The sequence below is a fragment of the Danio rerio genome, chromosome 12 (assembly GCF_052040795.2).
Source record: "Danio rerio strain M-AB ecotype USA chromosome 12, GRCz13ab, whole genome shotgun sequence".
NCBI classification, from domain to species: Eukaryota; Metazoa; Chordata; class Actinopteri; order Cypriniformes; family Danionidae; genus Danio; species Danio rerio.
The window spans coordinates 10,327,279-10,352,500 of NC_141032.1; the positions used below are offsets into that span (position 1 = coordinate 10,327,279).

Below are 25,222 nucleotides of genomic sequence, written 5' to 3' on the forward strand. Positions count from 1 at the left end.
AACAGTTAAGAAATGAAAACTACACACTCAGACCTCATGAATCTGACCTTGTATCTCAACAATGGTAACAATTCAAATGTTTTATGCTGCAATGCATGCTGGGAGTGGCACGGTACAAATATCCCAGCATGCATTGCGGTATAAACAAATGTTGTATAATGGTCTCACAGTTTTCTTTATTTGTGTTTGATTCTGCTGTTGTTTATGTTTAGACTTTCAGTTACCTGTTTGTGAGTTAAAATGTTAATTTTGTTAGTTGTCACCATTATTGAGGTTCATATGCTGATTATTGATGTCTCTTTGAGTGCGACTTACACCATAGAGCAGTGTTATTGTCCAAGATATTCTTAAAAACTTCCAGAAATCATTGCCAGATATATACATATAATGTAAAACAATAAATTTAACATTGAATAGGAGCAGTAAATTTATTACACTAAATGAGAACAGACTCTGCCATTTAATAGCAACATGAACATCACCAGATCTTATTTAGTTTTTTAGCTGGCTTGCCACATCAAAAGAGCTTTTTAAACAAAGTTCTTAACAATTGCAGCAGCCAAAATATGTAAATGTTAAAAACGGCAGGGCTAAAAGCCCAACTAAAGCAAACTCTGTTCTCCATGATGGTGACGTAAAACTTTAACTTTTTCTCAAGAAGAACTTTAGTAAATGTTATACAAAAATACATGTATTAAGTAATAAGTGTAGCTGGTGGTGATGATGTTTGTAGAGTTGTTTAATCATCCGCTGATCATTTAAATGATTTAATCATTTGTTGTTCTTCAGGTTATTTCATTATAAAGCTGTGACTAAAGTTTTGTATGTTCTGTTCTTGTTTTTTCCCTTCAGTATTTCTTCATTTGTTCATTGTTAATCCTCAATTATCATTTAATTAGTCAGTTAATTAATGAATTTACTTCAGCTTTGCTACATGTTTCTTGAACACTCAGTAGTGTGGACACTTCAGTTAAAACTGAAGTATATGCTCTGGGGTTTAAAGGGTTAAAGGTGTGAGAGGTAAAAACACAGTGTAAAAATGTATTTTAACAGTAATATACTGTTAATTTAAACTACGGAAATAGACTGTAAAAAAACAGTATATTGCTGGCAACCACAGCTGCCAGTAGATTACTGTTAAATCAAGGAAAAAACAGTATTTTACTGTAAAACCTGAAGCTAATTTCTTCTGTCTGTCACCGTTGTGGAGGAGAGTAGAGCCAGTGTATGAGTTAAAGATGAACAATGAACTGCTGATGTTATTCTGCATGTTTCTCTATTTAAAGACAGCGGCTGTTTAGTTGCTGATGCAGTCAGAATCTCTCTGGTGATTCCAGATTTACATGTATGTGTGCTGTTGTGAAAAATAAGACATTAGAGTTAAACCGAACTTTTCTAATTAACTAAAATAAGTTATCGTTATAAGTATACTTCTAAGCATATATAGCACATTACTTCATAAACTCATACAGCAGTCGACCAATTTGAGGCAGTTGCTTTCAGTGAGCAAAATGAGTTCACTTGAGTATTGTGTAAATCAATGTAGTCCATGTATTTTTACAGCAACATACTGTAAAATAACAGTACATTACTGGCAACTGCAGCTGCCAGTATTTTACTGTTTTTTAACGGGACAATTTTTAACAGTGTGGGATGTTTACAGTCTATCGGTCTATAGAAGGACCAAAAAGCCTTTTATAATATACAGCAGTATAATTCTAGTCTATAACTTGCGTGCTATTTTTCATGGCTTATGGAATCATAATATGGTTTTATGTGGGGAACACGTGAAAATTAAAACAATTCAATGGAAAATGTCTTCTTATGATACCACCAGTTCACAGATCTCATAACTAGATGTGAAATTCAGATTTGAGATGACAGAGGGAAAATTTTCCATGTGTATATATTTTGTATATTAATTAAACAATATGAATATGGAAAGTTTAGACATTTTTATATCAGATAATGTTAGGATATGCATATACTGTGCTCAGCATATATAAGTACAGCCCTCACAAATCTCTCTTTTAAATTAATTTTTTAATAGGAAGCTATACAACAATAAAATATTATATTATACAATATTATATTATATTTGTGCATAAACATTAGTCAGTACTGAAGCCAAATCTGGAGCTTATCTAACAAAATACCTTACGATAAAAGTCTAAAAACTAGAACACGCAAATGTAGATGTTATAGAAAAATATTAAATACGAATTTAAAAAAGAGGAAAAATCAAGAAAAACAAAAGAATTTGACAAATTAGGTTGAAATTTTGTAGGTTGTAATTTTGTTTTTGCAATATATTGCTTGACTTTAATTGTATTATCTTTCAATTTCTCAATATGTTTGGTGACTTAAATTTTATTTTAATAAATATATATTTGTTTAATAAATCTGTTTTGTTCAAATGCACCATAATACTTTGCCTATATTCACTGAGAAATGGATACAAATCTTCATTTATAAAATAGGGTGTGCTCATGCTGAGCACTGTACATAAAAAGAATACTTGAATATTTATATTTAACTGTATTTAAACAAACAAACTTTTATATTCTTTTACTTATTGAACATTATAGATACAGAACTATTTACAATAAAGCCAGAGAGCCGGCCATAAACATCAAAGAAAGCGAGGTGATGTAGAATGTAGAATATAATAAAACAATAATAGTGGTGTAATAGGTAGATTATGGGGGCGCAGTGGGTAGAACGATCGCCTCACGGCAAGAAGGTCGCTGGTTTGAGCCCCAGCTAGGTCAGTTGGCATTTCTGTGTAGAGTTTGCATGTTTTCCCCATGTTAGCATGGGTTTCCTCCGGGTTCTCCGGTTTCCCCCACATTCCAAAGTCATGTGGTATATATATGAATAAGCTAAATTGGCTGTAGTGTATGTGTGTGAATGAGTGTTTATGGGTGTTTCCCAGTGTTGGGTTGCAGCTGGAAGGGCATCCGCTGCGTAAAACATATGCTGGATAAGTTGGAGGTTTATTCTGCTGTGGGAACCCCTGATTAATAAAGAGACTTAGCCAAAAGAAAATGAATGAATAGTAGGTACATTATCAGGATTGAAAAAGGTCTGATATAATCTCATTAATAAGGTTTGTATCATTTTTCCGCTGACATTTATTTTGGCTGTGGTATAATGTCCAGCATGTAGAATTTCCAAGTAAAATCCCAGCAAGCATTCTTTGTTTTTAAGAGATGTCTAATAGACATCTAAACATAGTAGTCTTGGCTAAAGCAAGGCTAAATTTGGGCTGTCAGTGAAAGAGTCTAAGAATAACCCTAAACTAGTCATCAAATGAACAAATGGATTACTATACATATAATGTCTGTCCAATTTGTCTATTTGATGAGTGGTCTAGTTTTGGCCTATAGATGTCTATCACAGGGTATCCGTAGGGTTTTAAAAAGTTTAAAATGTCTTAAATTTAAAAAACAAAATTTTAGGTCTTAAAAAGTCTTAAATTCACTGAAATAATGTCTTGTAGATCTCAACTCATTTCAAACAGGTCTTATTTTTCATTGTTTATTTAAAGCTACCCAACCGATCAAATTGCCAACAATGCATCTTAATAAAACGTTCAGCAAAACTATATTCATAACTAATATTATAACAGTCTGCTGCGCATACATTTAGTTTTTAAAGAGTGTTTTTAAGTTATGTTGAAAAAAGCTAGGGTCTGCTTGTTTTGACACATTTAGAATATGTGGCTAAGAAATAATCAATTAGATTTAGTTTTTTTTTAATGGGGCAAGTAATTTTCTTATGCTTGGCTATTATAAAAAATCCTTAGAGTTTAGCCTTATATAAGTCTGAAATTTCATTTCTCATGGTCTTAAAAAGTCTTAATTTGACTTGATGAAACCTGCAGAAACCCTGTATTAGATTTTCACTGACAGCTGACATTTTAGCTTTGTTTTAGACAAACTGTCTACGTTTAGATGTCTATTAGACATCTGTTAAACACAAAATTGTTTGCTGGATTCAACAAGAATACATAGATCTAGTCATAGTTGTAGGATAATTTTATTTATTTATTTATTTATTTATTTATTTATTTTTGCAGCAGAACAACCAAGAGAACAAGTTTTGATTGATAGCTATAATGAGAACAATGAACTGTCCAGTGGGTTAAAGAGTAATGGCTTACTTTGGATCTGAGTTTATTAATGCATTATTAAACTGTGTTCATGTTTTGTATTTTAAATCATTTTTTTGACTTCTGTTTTGTCTCTGTTTTATCTTAAAGGGCTAGTTCACCCCCCTCCCAACTCACTATTGACATCCGTTGTGGGAAAAACACATACTACGGAAATCGATGGTTTTCAGCATTTTATAAAATATCTACTTTTGTGTTTAACAGAAGAAAGAGGCTCAAAAATGCTTGAAACGAGCGAGTAAATACTGGCAGAGTTTTCATGTTTTTGGATGAATTATCTCTTTACTGTTCACTGGAGTGAGTGGCAGGGGTCTGGTTTGCCTAAAATGGTGGCCTGGGGACTGGTGTTTATGTGATGAGCTGCAGTGAATGAATGAGTGTCATGCATTTTTATCGTTCTGTCTTTTATTTATGGCCTCTCTAGATGCCTCGGTAGTTGTTTTCTGTAGATTCTGCTCAGACTGAATGAGCTGAACAGAATATAACATAATCCAGACTGTCAGTCCGTTTGTCTTGGCATCTTTTTCTCTCGCTAGCGCTTCCTCTTTTTGATTTGGTGTGACATTTATCCTGGGCAATGCTGACCTGTCGCTGACACCCATGACTGATGTAATAAACACACCTCAGACAATATGTCGGATCAGCTCAGCTGGCCTGCTGGATGGAGATCAGGATGAGGCTAGTTTGGCACGGTCAGGATCTGTTTACAAAAGAAATTGTTGGCAATTGGCTGTTTAGAAAATTGAAATATGCACATACACATCACCTATATACTATATAACTGCAGGGTAATGTTAATATATAATAACATTAACTGTAAAAAGCTATTAGTTGCTTGTTAATTAAAGTTATTAGTCACTAGCAAAATTATGGTAACTAATAAGCTTAACTTTTCTGAAACTGATTGTAAATCATGCATCTTTTGTAAAGCTGCTTTAAAACAGTAATTATTGTGAAAAGCGCTATACAAAGAAACTTGAATTGAACTGACATTCTTACCAATGACAGCATAAAGGAAAGCTCACCCAAAAATGAAAATATGCTCATTGTTTACTTTTTCCTCAAACTATTGGCCTTTATGAGTCAAACTCATTTGGAAAAAGTGGAGGGTGAATAAATTATGACAGAATAAGAATCTCCTTAATAATACTTTTAAAAACAGTACAAATTATTCAAAAATATTAATAAAATGTATGGATTTTCAAAACCCGATTAAAAATGTATTTTTGTTTAAATTTGTTAAACTTTGTTTAAATTATATTAAATGCAATGTGTTTTTTAAAACAAATGTAGCGCATTGAGTTTAAGAAAACTGCATTCCAAAAAAGTAAATTATTATTAGTCAATGAATATATATAGGCTGGTTCGAACCTCGGCTCAGTTGGCGTTTCTGTGTGGAGTTTGCATGTTCTCCCTGCGTTCGCGTTGGTTTCCTCCGGGTGCTCCGGTTTTCCCCACAGTCCAAAGACATGCGGTACAGGTGAATTGGGTAGGCAAAATTGTCTGTAGTGTGTGAGTGTGTTTGTGTGTGTGGATGTTTCGAAGAGATAGGTTGCGGCTGGAAGGGCATCCACTGCGTAAAAACATGCTGGATAAGTTGGCGGTTCATTTCGCTGTGGCGACCCCGGATTAATAAAGGGACTAAGCCGACAAGAAAATAATTGAATGTATATATATATATATATATATATATATATATATATATATATATATATATATATATATATATATATATATATACATACATACACACACACACACACACAGTTGAATTCAGAATTATTAGCTCCCCTTGAATTTTTATTTACTTTTTTTTTTATATTTCCCAAAATATATTTAACAGAGCAAGGGAATTTTTAAAATATGTCTGATAACATTTTTTCTTCTGGAGAAAGTCTTATTTGTTTTATTTCGGCTGGAATAAAAGCAGTTTTTAATTTTTTCATAAATATTTTAAGGTCAATATTATTAGCCTTTTTAAGCTATATTTTTTTGATAGTCTACAGAACAAACTATTGCTAAACAATAACTTGCCTAATTTCCTTAACCTGCCCAGTTAACCTAATTAACCTAGTTAAGCCTTTAAATGTCACTTTAGGCTTTATAGAAGTGTCTTGAAAAATATCAAGTAAAATATTATTTACTGTCATTATGACAAAGATAAAACAGTTAATAGAAAGGAGTTATTAAAACGTAATAGTTTCATGTTCAATCCACTTAGATTTGAACACTTAACTTAATCAGTTTGTGTAAGAACAACATGTAAGAACTGTGTAACCCATGTTTTTTTTTTACACTGTGCTAAAATACATTCAACTCCATTTTTAGATTAATATGACCATCTTAAACTATTCATTCATTCATCCATTCATTATTTTCTTTTTGGCTTAGTCTCTTTATTAATCTGGGGTCGCCACAGCAAAATGAACTGCCAACGTATCCAGGATATGTTTTGCGCAGCGGATGCCCCTCCAGCCACATACTTTGTTTAATTAAACACCCAAACAACTCTTGCATTCACACACATACACTACGGTCAATGTAGCTTACCCAATGCACCTATAGCGCATGTCTTTGGACTTGTGGGGAAAACCGGAGAACCCAGAGGAAACCCACGCGAATACAGGGAGAACATGAAAACTCCACACAGAAATGCCAACTGTCTGAGCTCGAACCAGCAACCATCTTGCTGTGGGGCGATCATTCATTCATTCATTTTCTTGTCGACTTAGTCCCTTTATTATTCCAGGATCGCCACAGCGGAATGAACCGCCAACTTATCCGGCAAGCTTTTACGCAGCAGATGCCCTTCCAGCCGCAACCCATCTCTGGGAAATGGGGCGATCATATTGCAATCATATTATCCACTGCGCTACCGTGACACCCACCATCTTAAACTATATACCTAAATATTAATGTATATCAAGTAATACTGAAAAAAGTGTCAATATGAGCTCTCAAGATGCATTTGAGAGAGAGAGAGAGAGAGGTGTGAATCTTTCAAATGCAAAGGACGCAAAAACATGATTCAACCTCTCCTGTATGTGATAAGAGTAAAAATAGCTGACCTATGAATAGAAAGCTATTGGTTGACTTTGCTGTGTTTCTGTCAGTATCATTGATAGCTTGTAAAAACCCACAGAGAAACAGAGGCTTACTTGAGGCTCTTTGTGAGAACCAAACTCACAATCATCCTGTAGTCTGTTAATGATTGCTGAAGAGAAAAGAGGAATGCAGATGCATGTTTAAAAGAGGGAGGGAAATCAATGTAACGCCACCAGGAGCTGGGTCAGATTTCATCGAGAAAAATAAAATTGCATTCCTGTTGTTGTTCCAAAGCGGTAAGATTCCCTTTTTTTGTAGAAACGCTGATGTTTAGCGATGTATGCTCTCAGCTTATTTCACATCTAAAACATTTCAAGAGTTCACACACTCAAAAAAAAAAAAATCAAGTAAACCTGAACTGCTTTGAACATGTTGTATGAACACAAAGCACATTTGTAGATAAAACATGGTTTCAATATGTCAGTCAAACTTCTTTGCAACTAATTGACTCAAAATGTTTTTATTGTGTTATTGTAATTAAAATGATTCTAATTTACTCAATGTAACACTAAAGCTTTACTTTAACAAAACTATGTCTTGTTAAATCAGCTAGTAAATGTATTGTATAGTCCCTTTATTAATCCGGGGTCACCACAGCGGAATGAACCGCCAACTTATCCAGCAAGTTTTTTTACACAGCGGATGCCCTTCCAGCCGCAACCCATCTGGGAAACATTCACACACACTCATACACTATGGACAATTTAGCTTACCCAATTCAATGTCTTTGGACTGTGGGGGAAGCCGGAGGAACATACAAACTCCACACAGAAACACCAACTGAGCCGAGGTTCGAACCAGCGACCCAGCGACCTTCTTGCTGTGAGGCGAACGTGCTACCCACTGCGCCACAGCCTCGCCCTGTTGTTTAAATTACAGTTTTTAAATTACAATACTATGAAGCAAGATTTAAAATTACGTAATTCAACACAAAAAGGACAGAAAACATGTTGTATATATATATATATATATATATATATATATATATATATATATATATATATATATATATTTATTTATTTTATTATAGCCTTTAGCAGGCACCAATCACATTTAAACAAATTTCTTCTTTAATTGTCTGATACAAAATGTTATATAATATCCAAAATTGTAATATGTAATATAAATTGTATAAGAAACATTTAGCCAACAACATAACATGCATAACATTCAAGCTCTTGGGAAAACCAATTCCCAAACTGTGCCGAAAACACGTGGTGATACTTCCTCTTGTTGTTTTCGTATGGTGACATCCAAACGCACTACCGCCACCTACTGATATGTGCGAAGTGACTCTCCAGAGTAAGAGTTGTCGATTTGAACCGTCTCAGTCTCATTGAATCAACATGTTCTGATCAAATTCATTTGATTATTTCTTGATTCAGTTTCAAATAACATGAATTAATCATTTAACATACGTAAACTTGATTTGTTCTTTTCAGTCTGACAAATTTTTATTTTGTAAATCCAATACATGCCTAGTTGATTTTTTTTAAGTGCACTTAGCTGATGATTTATTAAAAAGCTTGTTTGGCATGCTGTCCCGGGAGAGAGCCCTGAGCTCATAAGATCCTCGAGCCTGGGGCTCCCTCCCATTTGCAAGGCAAAAGGGGAGTTTGAGCTCAGGTAGATCTCGAGAACTCCCCTGCTGTAGTAGCTAATGAACAGATAGTGATTGCTCTTAAGAGATAAATACTTACTAGGAGCATGTCTATGGTGCAGATTTGGATCAGTCAGTTATCTTAGGTTGCATGGTTTTGGACGGTGGGAGGAAACCAGGGAACCCAGTTGAAACCCACGTGAGCACTTTGAGAACGTGTAAAGTCCACATAGAAACGTCGGCTGGCTTAGTAAGGACTAGAACCAGTGACGTTCTTGCTGTGAGGAAAAAGTGCTAACCACTGGGCCACCGTGCCACCCATCTAGGAAAGGAGGAAGAGTAGGGGTGGAAGGGGGGATTCTTCAAAACAAAGATGGCTGTTATATGGAACTTAGGGTATTTACAGTGGTTTAGGAATGGTCTGATTGGTGAATGCAGGATTGGTTGCAAGCAATCATTAGCATGGTATCCTCTCGAAATTAGTTTATAAATAAACTTCACGAAGAGTTCAGATGCAAAAACCTCTAAATGCCATCTGAAATTTTCTTCTGAAATGAGCTTTTTTATCAGGCTCCTGTGGGTAGGTTCAGTAATATCACTTTTTATTGCAAAGAATAAGGTATTTGTCTTGTCTTCAAAGTGAAATATCTCAACATAAACAAAGAAGGCTAATAAAAATGTTCAGTTTCGATGGAAATTTCAGACAGCATTTCGAGGTTTTTCCATCTAAACTCTTAATATGAAGCTAGATTAGTCTCAATAATAATTCAAACAAAAACCAAGAGGTCATAAGTGCAACATATGGGCTCATTCTGAAAACCTAACCCTATATTCCTTTGTGGGTAACACTTTAGAATAACCATCCGTTATAACTAGTTAATAGTCCATTAATAAATAATGTTAATAATAAGTTAATAGTTTCTTAATTGTTGATAACTGTGCCTTATAGATAGCCAACAGATAACTTACCCATTTTTGAGATTGTGAATTATGTAGCCAGAAGTATGTATGGCTGCACTTCGTCTTTAAAACTAATTAAAACTAATTATGCCGTTCCTTTTGAGCTTACTAGCTGATCACTTACATCCATATGGACGGCTTTCCTGCTATTGCCAGTTTGTCCAGTAGTTTGCCATGTACGTCAGTGGAATTGAGACAGAGAAAAGAGAAAATAGTTGACCATTATGATGGGGTTCAAGTCCGGTAAATAACGGTTCTAGAAAGACAAAATCAAAAGCCTAAAAATAAAAATAAACAAGTAAATAACAGGGTGAGAATGTGGAGAAAAAAAGAAAAGAAAAAAAAAACGTTGTAAAAATCAGGCGAGGGCTTTTATTTTTCTGGATTGCTTTTTAAAACTGTTGATTGGGTTCATGCAAGTGGGTGGGCGGGTCAATCTGTGTTTTTGGAAAACACTATTGGTTGGGTTTAGGGAGGGAAGAGGGTGGGTCAGTCGATAGGTCTGTCAAGTCAGTCAGTGAGTTTGTCCACAGCAGCCTCTGGTGGATTTACGTAAGAACAGCAGGTGCGAACGGCACTCGCAAGAGAAATTTGACATCTGAAAAAGCATACACAGCGACCTCTGGTGGATTTGCGAAAAACAAAACGTAGCTCCTGTGACGTGTTTGGCGCACTCCAGAAATGTATATAGCGGTACGTTTTCAGAATGAACTTGGGTTGAAATGCTATAGAGCATTAATATTTTAGCACCACTAACTAGACATTATATTGGCAGCCTCTGTGATACATTTGTCAACCAATATAAACGTTAGCAAGCACAGTATCTCAGAGAAAAAAAAGGTACTTAGCAGTCACTGCACCACACTTTACAATAAAACATATTACATACCTGTAACTGGCACGGTGGCTCAGTGGTTAGCAATGTTGCCTCACAGCAAGAAGGTTGCTGGTTGAAATTGGCATTTCTGCATGGAATTTGCGCATTCTCCCCCGTGTTGACATGCACTATGGTGAATTCAATACACTAAATTGACCATAGTTTGTGTGTGAATGAGTGTATGGGTGTTTTCCAGTACTGTGTTGTGACTGAAAGGGCATCAGCTGCGTAAAACATATGCTGGATTAGTTGGCAGTTCATTCCGGTGTGCCGACTTTTGAAATAGAGACTAGGTGAGTAAATGAATGAATTAATGAATTTTACATAACTGTCCTAAGTATAATGCAGTTCATATACAGTAAACTACTGTGTCATTTACACTAAATCGCACATCGCCATACTGTGACACATAATTTGTACATAAAATGCATGATATAGAGTTTTGTGATTATTTTACACAACAACGATGTTATAAAATTGTAGAAAGAAGTACTACAGAAGTTATGATGGCAAAAGAAAGTCTTTTAGCACATTTAAAGTACAGTAGCTAACACCCTTTTGCATTTCAATCACATATATGCAGTTGTTAGCCTAAGTCTTTTTGTAGCTGTCTTAAGTAGAGTAATTGTTCCATCCATGCGTTTCTTCCCACATCCTTGGTATACATGGACAACAACATTGTCAAAAGAATGATCATTTTTCACAGTGCTAATAAAACAGAAAACATTACATTGGTTTGCACAGTAAATTCCATTAATAACTGTACAAACACAAACTTCCCTCCATTTAAATCAGTTTCCTTTAAAGGTTTCTAGTGTGTTTTGGGACCTAATCTTTTGGGAGTTAGTGGTTTTAACATGCCATCAATGGAAGGCATCACCCACAGGGACAATTAGAGTTTCAATTAAAAGCTGTGCAATTCCCTTTGTGACCATTAAAACCACTACAAATGATGATTATTGTTAGTTTCTTAGTGATGGCTCTTTTCAAAATCCTGCTGTGCCATAACGTGTCACTCTTAACTGCTCAATTCAATCTTTATTAAACCCTAGACTGGAACAATGTGTACTGTGCATCTTTTAATAAGACGTAAGACAATGTTTTGTGTGATAGTTAGAACAAAATGAAGACTACATTTAGAGTTTGAAAAAGTAAACAATTCACAATTTCAATTTCAGAAATGATTGATTGAATAAGTATATTGCACTTTCGTTGTCGCTTGGCTTTCCGTCCTAACATATAGCAAATCTTTTTAAAGTTTGCAAAAAAAGAAATATTTCAGTTCCCCTTCGGGGGGAACTTCAGCACTATAAGTGGATTTGATTTGTAAAATCCACGCATTGGGAGGATTCGGATCAGAAGCCGCTTGTCTGGAGAGTATTGAACGGACCAATGAATGAAATTAATTGGCAGCGTAAGCTTGCGCAGGTGTGCGACATCTGCAATTATCTCAGCATATAAGCACACCTGAAGCCAGCAGACGCCATCCTTTTCGCTTCAGATCCTTTCTGAGTGAGTCGATGAGGGTTCCTCTTGCTGATCAGCACTTCAGAGCGAACGAGTGTGTCTCCCGGTCCAGAGTGGGTCTTCGCGGTGGCAGACGGTCGAGCTGGGTTACTCCCTTGCCTGCGGTTCTTTGGGTCCGGTCCTCCAGAGCGGTGCGTATAGTTGCAACTTTCCTAAAAGAGCAACACAGTCGTGCAGCACGTCCTTTTCAGGATGGCGCTCCGACTGTGTGTTTCTGGATGCGGGGGTTTCCTGGCTCCGGATGATGGACACGATCACTGCATTGCATGTTTGGGGGTCCAGCATGTTAATGCGGTGCTCGCGGGCGGTTCATGTCGTCATTGCGATGCCATGACCGTTGCACAGCTAAGATCGCGGCTAACTTTCGCAAGAGAGCGAGCCACCCCAGTTGCCTCCTGTTCTAAAAAAGCAGCGGGCGCTCGGGCAGATCTGAGGCGCTACCAAGCGCAGGCGCTGGCCGAGCTGCACGAGGGCGGGTCCAACCCAAGCTTATTACATGAGCTGCGCACCGCGACCGACTATGCTCTTCGGACTACTAAGTCCGCCGCGTGTGCGCTTGGGAGGACGATGTCCACACTTGTGGTTCAGGAACGCCACCTCTGGCTAAACCTGGCCGATATGCGCGACGTTGACAAAGTTCGCTTTCTTGACTCGCCCATATCCCAGGCTGGCCTGTTCGGCGACACCGTCGGTGAATTTACCCAGGAATTCAAGGCGGTGAAAGAGCAGTCGGATGCGATGGGCAATGTCATCTATCGGCGTGGCCGTAAGCCTGCTCCGCCCGCCGAGCCATCCACCTCCGCTGTTCCTCGCCGAGGGCGCCCGCCAACGAGTGCTGCCCCACCCCCGCCTGCGCCTCCGGCCAAGCGGGCGTGGCGTTCACCTCGAAAGCAGGCAGCCCCTCCTGCCCAGGGCGCCGTTAAGTCCGGTAAACGGACCGCGAAGCGTCCCTGAGACAGGCCATCCGGAGAAGAGGAAACTTGCTCTTTCCCCGCTGGAGGGCGGGGCCCCGATAACAACGGTACTTTTCAGTGCCACCAAAACATCAGTAAAAGAGCACTTTTTCCCTTCCCCGATTGTGACTGCACGAGTTCTGCCAGTCCGGGACGCGCTGCCTTCCGGCTCGCAGACTCTACGTGCTTCGCCAGTGGCTCACGAGCGCTGGGGGGACGGTCTCCCTTCCCTCAGCCCTCCAGCCCCCTCTCCGGAGTCAGGGTGCGGAGCCAGAGCGAATCGCTCTCCTCCAGCTCTTCCGCGGGACCCTCGTGCTTCCCGGATCAGCACACCCACTCCGCGCTGCCCCACCGCTGGTACGTCAGCGATTGTAGCGATGACTCCATTAGCGAGGGCTCTGCCTGCCTGGTTAGCGCGGGCCAGCCCCTCGCGGTGGCTCATACGCACAATCAGACTCGGTTACGCGATTCAGTTCGCGAAACGGCCCCCCAAGTTTACGGGCGTGTATTTCTCCAGGGTCAACCCCCTGTCCGCCCCTGTCTTGCGAGAGGAGATTGCTGCCCTCCTGGCGAAGGGTGCAATCGAGCCGGTTCCTCCAGCCGAGATGGAGAGTGGGTTTTACAGCCCATACTTCATCGTACCCAAAAAGAGCGGTGGGTCACGGCCAATCCTAGATCTGCGCGTTTTGAACCGCTGTCTGCACAGGCTGCCGTTCAGAATGCTCACGCAGAGGCGCATTCTCCAATGCGTTCATCCTCGGGATTGGTTTGCAGCCATAGACCTGAAGGACGCGTATTTCCATGTCTCCACTCTTCCTCGCCACCGCCAATTTCTGCGGTTTGCGTTCGAGGGTCGAGCGTGGCAGTACAAGGTCCTCCCCTTCGGGCTCTCTCTGTCTCCGCGGGTCTTCACCAAACTCGCGGAGGGTGCCCTAGCGCCCCTTCGGCTCGCGGGCATTCGCATACTCAATTATCTCGACGACTGGCTGATTTTAGCCCACTCGCGGGAGCAATTGATTATGCACAGGGACAAGGTGCTTCGGCATCTCCGCCTACTGGGGCTTCAGGTCAACCTAGAAAAGAGCAAACTCGCCCCCGTGCAGAGGATTTCTTTTCTCGGCATGGAGCTGGACTCGATCACCATGGTAGCGCACCTCTCCGAGGAACGCGCTCGCCTGTTGCTGAACTGTCTGAGGGAGCTCGACAGCAAACTAGTGGTCCTACTGAAGTTCTTTCAGAGGCTCCTGGGGCATATGGCATCCGCAGCCGCCGTCACGCCGCTCGGGTTGCTCCATATGAGACCACTTCAGCACTGGCTTCACGATCGGGTCCCCAGACGCGCATGGCACGCGGGCACACACCGGGTCTCGGTTACTGCGCTGTGTCGCCGCGCCCTCAGCCCTTGGAACGACCCCTCGTTCCTACAGGCCGGTGTGCCTCTAGGACAGGCGTCCAGCCATGTTGTTGTTTCAACAGACGCTTCCAACACGGGTTGGGGGGCCGTGTGTCGCGGGCATGCGGCTGCGGGCCTCTGGAAGGGTGCCCAGCTGCATTGGCATATCAATCGCCTAGAGCTGTTGGCAGTGTTCCTCGCTCTCCACCGCTTTTTACCGGTGCTGGAGCGGCAACACGTGCTGGTCAGGACGGACAGTATGACGGCGGCGGCGTATATCAACCGCATGGGGGGTATGCGCTCTCGCTGCATGTCTCAGCTCGCCCGCCGTCTGCTCCTCTGGAGTCACCCGCGGCTGAAATCGCTGCGCGCCATTCACGTCCCAGGCACGCTCAATCGTGCAGCCGATGCGCTCTCACGACAGCTGTTACGTCCTGGAGAATGGAGACTCCACCCCGAGTCTGTTCAGCTGATATGGGCGCGATTCGGGGAGGCCCAGATCGATCTGTTTGCTTCCCCCGAGAACGCTCACTGCCAGTTGTTTTTTTCCCTGACCGAGGGCTCTCTCGGCACGGATGCACTGGCCCACAGCTGGCCTCGGGGCATGCGCAAGTATGCGTTTCCCCCAGTGAGCCTGCTCGCGCAGTTTCTGTGCAAGGTCAGGGAGGACGAGGAACAGGTTCTGCTAGTTGCGCCCCTTTGGCCCAACCGGACCTGGATATCAGAGCTCTCACTCCTCGCGACGGCCCTCCCCTGGCGGATCCCTTTGAGAGAGGACCTACTCTCTCAGGGACAGGGCACCATCTGGCACCCTCGCCCCGATCTTTGGAACCTCCACGTGTGGTCCCTAGACGCGAGGAAGACTTAGGTAACCTACCGACTGCGGTGGTTAATACCATCACTCAGGCTAGAGCCCCCTCCACGAGGCGCGCCTACGCCCTGAAGTGGAGTCTATTCACTGAATGGTGCGTCTCTCGCAGAGAAGACCCCCGAAATTGCCAGATTAGTGTTGTGCTCTCTTTCCTTCAAGAGAAGTTGGACAGCAGGCTGTCGCCCTCCACTCTCAAGGTTTACGTGGCCGCCATCTCCGCTTATCATAGCGCGGTAGCTGGCGGCACCGTGGGAAAGCATAACCTGGTCATCCAGTTCCTTAGGGGTGCTAGGCGAATTAATCCATCTCGCCCCCCTCTCATGCCCTCTTGGGATCTCGCCCTCGTTCTCACGAGTCTGCGATCCGATCCCTTTGAGCCACTCGAATCAGTATCTCTAAGATTTCTGTCCCTGAAGACAGCTCTGCTGGTTGCGTTGGCCTCCATCAAGAGGGTCGGGGACCTGGAGGCATTTTCGGTCAGTGACTCGTGCCTGGAATTCGGGCCGGATTACTCTCACGTCATCCTGAGACCCCGCCCCGGTTATGTGCCCAAGGTTCCTACCACCCCCTTTAGAGATCAGGTAGTGAACCTGCAAGCGCTGCCCCCGGAGGAGGCAGACCCAGCCCTTTCTTTACTTTGTCCAGTTCGCGCTCTGCGCATTTATGTGGACCGTACTCAGAATTTTAGATCATCTGAGCAGCTTTTTGTCTGTTATGGCGGTCGGCAGCAGGGAAGTGCCGTATCAAAACAAAGATTATCCCACTGGATTGTGGATGCCATTTCACTCGCTTATTCGAGTCGCAGCCGTGTCCCCCGGGAGTTCGTGCACACTCCACTCGGAGCGTTGCATCCTCTTGGGCGCGTGCACGCGGCGCCTCTCTAACAGACATCTGTAGAGCTGCGGGCTGGGCGACACCCAACACATTTGCAAGGTTTTACAATCTGCGAGTGGAGCTGGTTTCCTCAAGGGTATTAGGTAACCCTTTGGTGATTGAGGAGACAACTCGGTAGGGTGTTGAAACACGCTTGCTGCGCCATTCTCCCTAACACGGAGGTACGTGCGCCTTTTTTATCTGTCAGTAAAGTTCCCCGTCAGGTGAGCCCTGCAGATTCCTCCGTGGCCCCCAGCACTGACTCAGCGGAGGAGTCACTTGCTGGCCCACTACGTTGTAGGTCTGCCCGCTGGTCAGCCCGCGTTTTGGGTATAGGTGCCTGCTATGCGTGATCCCCACTAGGCGATCCCATATGCTTATTCCGCCACGGTTAAGTCCCCCCCCTGGGCGGACCCGTGTCTTCCCTCTCCGCTAACCACTCTTTTGCTATGCGTACTCCCCCTTTTTAGGGCTAGTCCATATGTAAATTCTGCCATCTATCCCCCCTTGGGTAACGGATGGCCTCCGCAGCGTCCTCCCTATCGGGATTGCACGCTTCCCAACGTACTGTCGTATTTCCTAGAATTATCTAGATGCTCACGACTTCCCAAAAAATATATCTAAATCCGTAAAACTTCTGTTGAAGTAGGATAAATTAGGGCCAGGGACACGTTGGAGGACCGCGCCCCCCATGATGTGGGTGCGTCACGCTTGCTTGACTATCTCCTCATCGGGGGTGTTGGTAAGGTGCAGTCATTATGGCGCTTTCAATGGGCTCCCAATGCGTGGATTTTACAAATCAAATCCACTTATAGTGCTGAAGTTCCCCCCGAAGGGGAACGTTCGAGGTTACTAAAGTAACCCTTCGTTCCCCGAGGAGGGGAACGGAAGCACTATACTCCGTCGCCATAATGACTGTCCCTTAGCTGTTTGAAAGTCTCTTCAGCTTAAAAGGATGGCGTCTGCTGGCTTCAGGTGTGCTTATATGCTGAGATAATTGCAGATGTCGCACACCTGCGCAAGCTTACGCTGCCAATTAATTTCATTCATTGGCCCGTTCAATACTCTCCAGACAAGCGGCTTCTGATCCGAATCCTCCCAATGCGTGGATTTTACAAATCAAATCCACTTATAGTGCTTCCGTTCCCCTCCTCGGGGAACGAAGGGTTACTTTAGTAACCTCGAACGTTCTTTACTTAAGTTTACGCTTGTGTTTTACTCCCTGACCCAATGATAGCAATTTTTGGCTGGTCAGATTTTCTTGAGACTTTCAACCGAAAGGTACAGTTACCTGTTCAGTATGGCATGAAGTTATCCTCAGTTTTTGGGAGAAAAATGTTAGGCCTCTTTTTTCTGACTGGACTTCATGGACAAGAATTAGATATACCACCTTTGGGAACTCTGCGGGATCTAGTCTTATTTTTTCTAAAACACCATGAAGACTAATAGTGTTGTTTAATTTCTGAAGATTTGTAAGTTTTTTCTCTCTCTTTACTTCCATTGCTGTCTTTTTGTAGGTCATTTATGTTTTGTATGTCGCCATTTGCTCTTGTTTCATACTTTATTTTACATTTTGCATTATTGTTTCATGATGCATAATTATTCATATTGCATAATTATTGTTTCATGATGGGTTTGTCTGTCTGTTCTGTGTTTTTCTGTCTGCAAAAATTATAATAAAAAAATAAATAAAAAAATGTATTTATATTTGAATTGTAAAGACAATAATTAATAAAGTAATGTATTTTGCAAAAAATAAAATAAGGCAAGTTGCAAGGCAAGGCAAGTCAAGTTTATTTATATAGCACATTTCATACACAGTGGCAATTCAAAGTGCTTTACATAAACAGGAATAAAAAAGACAAGTTTAGGACATAAAATGCAGACAATAAAAATGATTAAAAACAGATAAAAACAATTTAAAATGTGTTAAAATAGGTTATAAAAGAATGAAAAAGAAAACGAAAAACATAACAGTGCAATCTGTCGGACGCAGCACAGTGCTCATACAGTAAAGGCACAGCTAAACAGATGTGTTTTCAGTCTTGATTTGAACGTGCCTAATGTTGGTGCACATCTGATTATTTCTGGAAGCTGATTCCAGCAGCGAGGGGCATAGCGGCTGAAGGCAGATTCACCCTGCTTTGACTGAACTCTTGGAATTTCTAGTTTATTTGATCCTAAAGATCTGAGTGATCTGTTGGGTTTGTGTTCAGTGAGCATATCTGTAATGTATTGAGGTCCTAGGCCATTTAGTGATTTATAGACAAGTAATAATACTTTAAAATCTATTCTGAATGTAACTGGGAGCCAGTGTATAGACCTGAGGACAGGTGTGATGTGCTCTGATTTCCTGCAATAAAATAAAAGTTTCCAAAAAAATAAAAAAATACCAACTACGAATTAAGTGCGAATCCATCAAGTTGTTAAACGGCTGACTGTAGTTGCCAGAATTTATTCTAATGCATTTCCATCTCCTGTTATTCGCATTCACCCTTTTTTATGCCATAGTCTAAAATCACCTCAAGCTTAATGTTTTACATGATACGTCAAAATGTGCATTAACATTAGCATTAAAGGTGACATATATAAATAGGTGAATGCCTATTTAACACAACTTGATGTGATTATTTTGGGTCTTAATAAAAAGTCTATGGGCACTATCATACACCCGGCGCAATAATGGAGCAAAACTTGTTTGCCACGATTTGTTGCTATTTTCTGACCAGCGCAACAGTAATTTTCACATTTTGCGCTACGTTGTTCATTCATTCATTCAACAAATCCATTTGTGCCGCTTTGAGGACTCATGGGTGTGACGGTCTAAAAAGGAGGTGTGTTAAGGTGCTTTGTTATCGCATTGCTATTTTGACAAACTGACATAGAACGCGCAATTGACCAACTAAAAGCAGGTCTAAAGTTCAGCACAGAGTGTTTTAGTTATGCGCCTATGTGGTCCGAAACGGCTACACATTGCTTAACACACACAGGATGAACAGCAATACAAGAATATCTTTGGCCCACACCGACACTTGATGCTCACCTCTCAAAAAATGAAACTACATGTTGCAATGACGCATAGCGCAAACTCTGTCTCTTAGACAGCTTAATAGCTGTGCCGAGTGTGGGCGGTGCTGAAAGCCGCAAGCCTGATGGAGCGAGTGTTTACAAGTGTTGTGTCCCGTGAGGGAGCTCCTGATGTTTTGTGTTTACCTTATGATCAAAGCTGCTGCACTTCCATCAGCTCCCGCCTCTAAATGAGCGAGTTTTTGCTACTTGTACATTAAGGTAGTGTTCAGAAAAAACAAAACACCCATGAAGAAACTTGATACAGAAGAACAAAACTTCACCTACTGCCAGCTAGTGTTTCAGAAGTGTTATTGCAATGAAACACAAGCATCAGAAGTATGAATGGACGGCTACGCGCAAGGCAACAAATGCGCTGTGGGTCATGGCGATCACTCAACGCAGAAGTATAAACCAGTCCTCAGTGTTCGGCAGTTGCATCGCTACAAGTAGTGACGCTACTAGCTTAACTACATTTCTCAGTATCTTGGCAGTAGCGTCGCTATTTTCTAAATCAAATAGCTTTTCTGTAGCTAAGCTATTTTTTTAAGCAAGTAGTGGAGTAGCGTCTATACAAACTACATTTACCGATCACGGATCAATAAATGACGGCACCAACAGTCATGGAGCTGTGAGGCCAATGTCTAGCCGATGAAAGTAAATCCATATGATGGTGAGAATGACGATTTCTTCTTCTTCCTGTTTTACGGAGGTCGACAACAAAGATTTTGGTGCATTACTGCCACCTCTTGCTCTGGTTGGTGATGTCGCCAAAAAATCATTGGGCTGACAAGAGAAACTTGCTTGATTGGAAGATGACTGAGGGAGAGGAAATATTGAAAAAAAAATATATATTATATACTATACTGTATAATATACTATTATAGTTTACTGGTGTAAAGACTAAAGTATACTTTGGTAATTACTATCAGTTCATAATAGTTATTATTAATATTACTACAATTTGTAGTGTAGCTCACTAATGAAGAGTTGATATATATATATATATATATATATATATATATTGATTGATATATATTTACATAAATATATATATATATATATATATATATATATATATATATATATATATATATATACACACACACACACACACATATATATATATATACATATATATATATATATTCAATCGATTTATATATATATATATATATATATATATATATATATATATATATAAAATGGTTATTGCTAAGTATTTCCCTTTATTATAAATTACTATAGTATTTTAATTGTGTAACACCTGGTTTTATTAGAGATTTTGTTTTTGCTGTTTTTTACTAATGTGTTTCTGTTTAGTACAGCAAATTATTTGCAGTTAATAATTTAACTGAACAATTCTGCCTCACATGTTTCATTGACAGTTTTATTGATCACTAAGATATGATTGACTTGGATTAAGTTGCTTTGATGTAAAAATGAAATTTGCAAAAATAGCTTAGATGTAGCTAAGCTACTTTTGCCAGGTAGCTTTTAGATTAGCTTGCTACATTTCCAAGAGGATAGCGTTTAGTGCAGTTAATCTACATTTTAAGTAGAGTAGCTAATAGCTTAGCTCACTACATTTTTCAAGTAGCATGCCAAACACTGCCAGCCCTTAGCCAATTTGATATTTGTTTACAAAAAATCGGTAGGAGATGGATGGAGTTTGCTTGAAGGCAGGCAAATGTGAAAAAAGTAGCCGATTACGTATAAAAAGGCACAAATTTCAAATAAGTCAAATAAGGCATAAAAATACATTCATTTATTTGCCTTTGAGTCTCTATTTTTAAGGGCATCACAGCGGAATAAACCGCCAACCAATTGCAGCATATGTTTTACGCAGCAGATGCCCTTCCAGCCGCAAACCAGTATTGGGAAACACTCAAACACACACACATACACACAAACACATACACTACGGCCAATTTAGTTTATTCAATTCGCCTATAGCACATATCCTTGCACTGTGGGGGAAACAGGAGCACCCGGAGGAAACCCACGCCAACATAGGGAGAGCATGCAAACTCCACACAGAAATGCCAACTGACCCAGCCAAGGCTCAAGCCAGCAACCTTCTTGCTGTGAGGCAACAGTGCTAACCACTGAACCACTGTGCTGCCCTATATAAAGACACTTAGACAACTTGACAAACAAGCTCTCATGTTTTTAGACACAACTGAAACCTAACTAAACAAAAAAAACAACATTTAATCCAAAGTCACCTTTAAAATCACAGAAGGGTTTCTGTCCAACACATACTTATTCATTGGATTCACTCATTTTGTAAGGTAAGTAGTTGCAAACTACTTATATGGGCTGAATTTCGAGAGGATTACTTGCTTATGATTGCTTGCAGCTGCTCCGTATTATCCAATTTATTATTCACCAATCAGACGATTACTAGGCCACTATAAGAGCCCTAGATTTCACACCACAGACATCTTCGTTTTGAAGAATCCCCCCTTCCACCCCTACTCCTCTTCCTTTTCTAGGTGGATGGTATGGTTGCCCAGTGGTTAGCACTGTTGCCTCGCAGCAAGAACGTCACTGGTTCTAGTCAGGGACACAAAAAGGGGGTATGCAGTATATGCGGCGTATAGGGGCGCCACACATGGGGGGGATGGTGTTCAATAATTTAACCTAATTAAAAGTTTCAAATAATAAAAATAAATAAATATGATTTGTTAAAATGTTTATTTTGCATTTTATACGAGTATAATATTGTATTTTATTGTTTAAAAATTATACCATGAGTTGCATACATTGGCAGACAAGATTTAATTCGAAATCATTTAACACAATAACAGCAGTCCCACAGCTATACATGTAAAGTGTTCATGTAGATGTAACTGTTAAGATTTTTTACATTTTTATAAAAAAAACAAAAAAAAACAAAACAAATCAAATCATACATACAATACAGCTGAGGTTAAAAATTCAAAGATTAATCTGAAAATGTTTCTTTATTATTATTTATTATTGATGAATTAATTATATTGCTAAAATAAGAGGGATCACAGAAAATGTATGTTTATGTAAGTACAGACCTCAATATATTTAAGATAAAATAGAAAATAATATTTGGATTAAAAACTCCCCTATATGAATTTGATTATAATGATTCACAATGAGTCATAAAATTCACACTTTTTTGGAACTGAAATGTTTATTAAGCTTTATATCAAGATCCATTTTTTATACAATATACAAGTTTTTTTTAATAAATTTATTATGTATCATATTGATAAATCAAGCCTTTTGGTAACTTTTTTTTGCTCAAAACTATTTTACTTTTTAGTTTGCAAAAGAAAGTTTTGATACAATAGAACATTTCAGGCAGTTTGTCTCTGTTTATTTTTTACACTAAACATTTTACAGTCTTTTTTATTTCATTTTGTGAGGGTTGTAATAGCAGTTTCAGTCAATTGTTCATGCAAAGACAGACCTTACACCTCGCATATATCATCATCTTCTTCAGCTGAACCTCGCAAAAACGGAAATGCTTGTAGTTTCTGCCAACCCGACTCTACACCATAACTTTTCAATCCAGATGGATGGGGCAACCATTACTGCATCCAAAATGGTGAAAAGCCTTGGAGTAACGATTGATGACCAACTAAACTTCTCTGACCACATTTCTAGAACTGCTCGATCGTGCAGATTTGCACTCTATAACATCAGAAAGATCCGACCCTTCTTATCTGAACATGCAGCTCAACTCCTTGTTCAAGCTCTTGTTCTCTCCAAACTGGATTACTGCAACTCTCTACTAGCTGGGCTTCCAGCTAACTCTATCAAGCCTCTTCAACTGCTCCAGAATGCAGCAGCACGAGTTGTCTTCAATGAACCTAAACGAGCACATGTCACTCCACTGCTAGTCCGTTTGCACTGGCTGCCAGTTGCTGCTCGCATCAAATTCAAAACTCTGATGTTTGCCTACAAAGTGACTTCTGGCCTAGCACCTTCTTATCTGCACTCACTTCTGCAGATCTATGTGCCCTCCAGAAACTTGCGTTCTGTGAATGAACGTCGCCTCGTGGTTCCATCCCAAAGAGGGAAAAAATCACTTTCGCGAACGCTCACGCTCAATCTGCCCAGTTGGTGGAATGAACTCCCTAACTGCATCAGAACAGCAGAGTCACTCGCTATTTTCAAGAAACGACTAAAAACTCAACTATTTAGTCTCCACTTCACTTCCTAAGCTGCAATTGCCTCTTTGAATATCACACTAATTGTACAAAAAAAAAAAAAAAAAAAAAAAAAAAAAAAACTACTAACACTTCCCTTCTTAGACTTTACAGACCTGAAACTTGCCTTTAGTACTTATTCATTGTTGCTCTTGGTTGTGTAAATTGCTTCCTTGTCCTCATTTGTAAGTCGCTTTGGATAAAAGCGTCTGCTAAATGACTAAATGTAAATGTAAATATAAGAAGTGATTGCATTTTTATGTTATTTTGCCCGTTAGGACTTCCATATCTATCATTTTGTTTTCACAAATGTACAAAAAGTACAGAAGCAAGGCACGTCAAGGTACTAAAATCATTTAGTGAGGAAAATCAAATTGAGAAGAAGTTTGAACTTGAACCCGCACACCCCTCTGTAAATGTGTACTTGCGCCCCTGGTTCTAGTCCTTACCAAGCCAGCCGACATTTCTGTGCAGAGTTTGCACATTCTCCCTGTGCTCGCATGGGTTTCCCCTCCCACAATCTAAAAAAATGCAACTTAAATTAATTGACTTATCCAACTCGGCAGTATAGACATGCACTTAGCAAGTAGCTATCTTTTAAGAGCAATCCCTATCTGTTCATTAGCTTCTACAGCAGGGGAGTTCTCGAGCTCAAACTCCCCTCTCGCCATGCAACGGGAGGAAGCTCCGGACTCGAGGATCTTTTGAGCTTAGGGCTTTCTCCAGGGACAGCATGCCAAACAAGCTTTATAATCAATCATCAGCTAAGTGTGAACTCTTGAAACAAACAAATTAAGTTGAACGTTGCTAAATTGAATTTGTTTTGTTTAAATTTAGCACATATTTTTGTTTGCAAGCACTTACCCTAAAAATGTAGTACTTCAGCTTGTTACACCTAAAGGAATTAAAATATAATTTATTGCTGGAAACTTTAATAAATTAAGCTGAAAAAAAATAAGTTATTGAAGTTTTCACTTTTTTTTTCAGTGTAGATTGAATAAAACAGTTTTTCAGGCCTCAATCTGGAGTCTTTATGGAGCGTTTCTCACTGGTGTGTGAGATCATACAGAGGCTGCCGGCCGAGGAGACAGCATTCAGTCACTGCCAAGCTGCGGCAGCCTTTGTGTTGGTCAGTAAGTGGCCGTGTCACTCTCTCCGTCTCTCTCTCTCTCTTTCGCTCCTTCTGTCCCTTTTTCACCCCCTTTCTTATTTGCGGACCGAGTTTGGGACAAAGTTTTCTCCCTAAATGAATTTAGCAGCTCTCCTTCAAACACAAGGCCTGTTGTGCTGGCTGTGGCATTGGGTCTTTATTAAAGCTCTCTCTCTCTTTAGGCTAGAGAGTTCGAGGTTGACCTATGAGGCAGATCTCACACTAACCGCTTTGTTCTCGTTTTCTTCCCTCTCTCTCTGCCTCTCTTTCAGTTGCTCACTTCTTCTCCTTTCTGTGTTTTTGAGGCGATCATTTTCATTCAAGTTCCTGCATGATTCTTTTCGATTTTACATCTTCCAGGAATTTTTTTACTGCCAGATAGGTCGTTTGAATTCATTTTTTTCTTTCACTGATTTCTCTTTGGATCCGTGGCTTGGCAGTGCTTATAAATAGCAGTATTGTCGCTGTCAGCCTCCCCTG

At 40.3% G+C, this 25,222-nt stretch overlaps 1 protein-coding gene and 1 long non-coding RNA gene across 6 annotated transcripts in view; one reads left to right on the forward strand and one right to left on the reverse strand.

The window, feature by feature from the left end:
- Window positions 1-25,222, forward strand: part of ppp1r9bb (protein phosphatase 1, regulatory subunit 9Bb) — a 76,984-nt gene that overhangs the window by 5,855 nt on the left and 45,907 nt on the right. The gene's annotated exons all lie outside the window — the stretch shown is intronic.
- On the reverse strand, window positions 18,105-24,698 carry LOC141376762 (uncharacterized). The gene is made up of 5 exons (XR_015503917.1): window positions 24,642-24,698; window positions 24,457-24,487; window positions 24,261-24,369; window positions 24,042-24,113; window positions 18,105-20,218 (listed from the first exon to the last, which is right to left on the reverse strand). It is a non-coding gene; the product is annotated as an uncharacterized LOC141376762 (long non-coding RNA).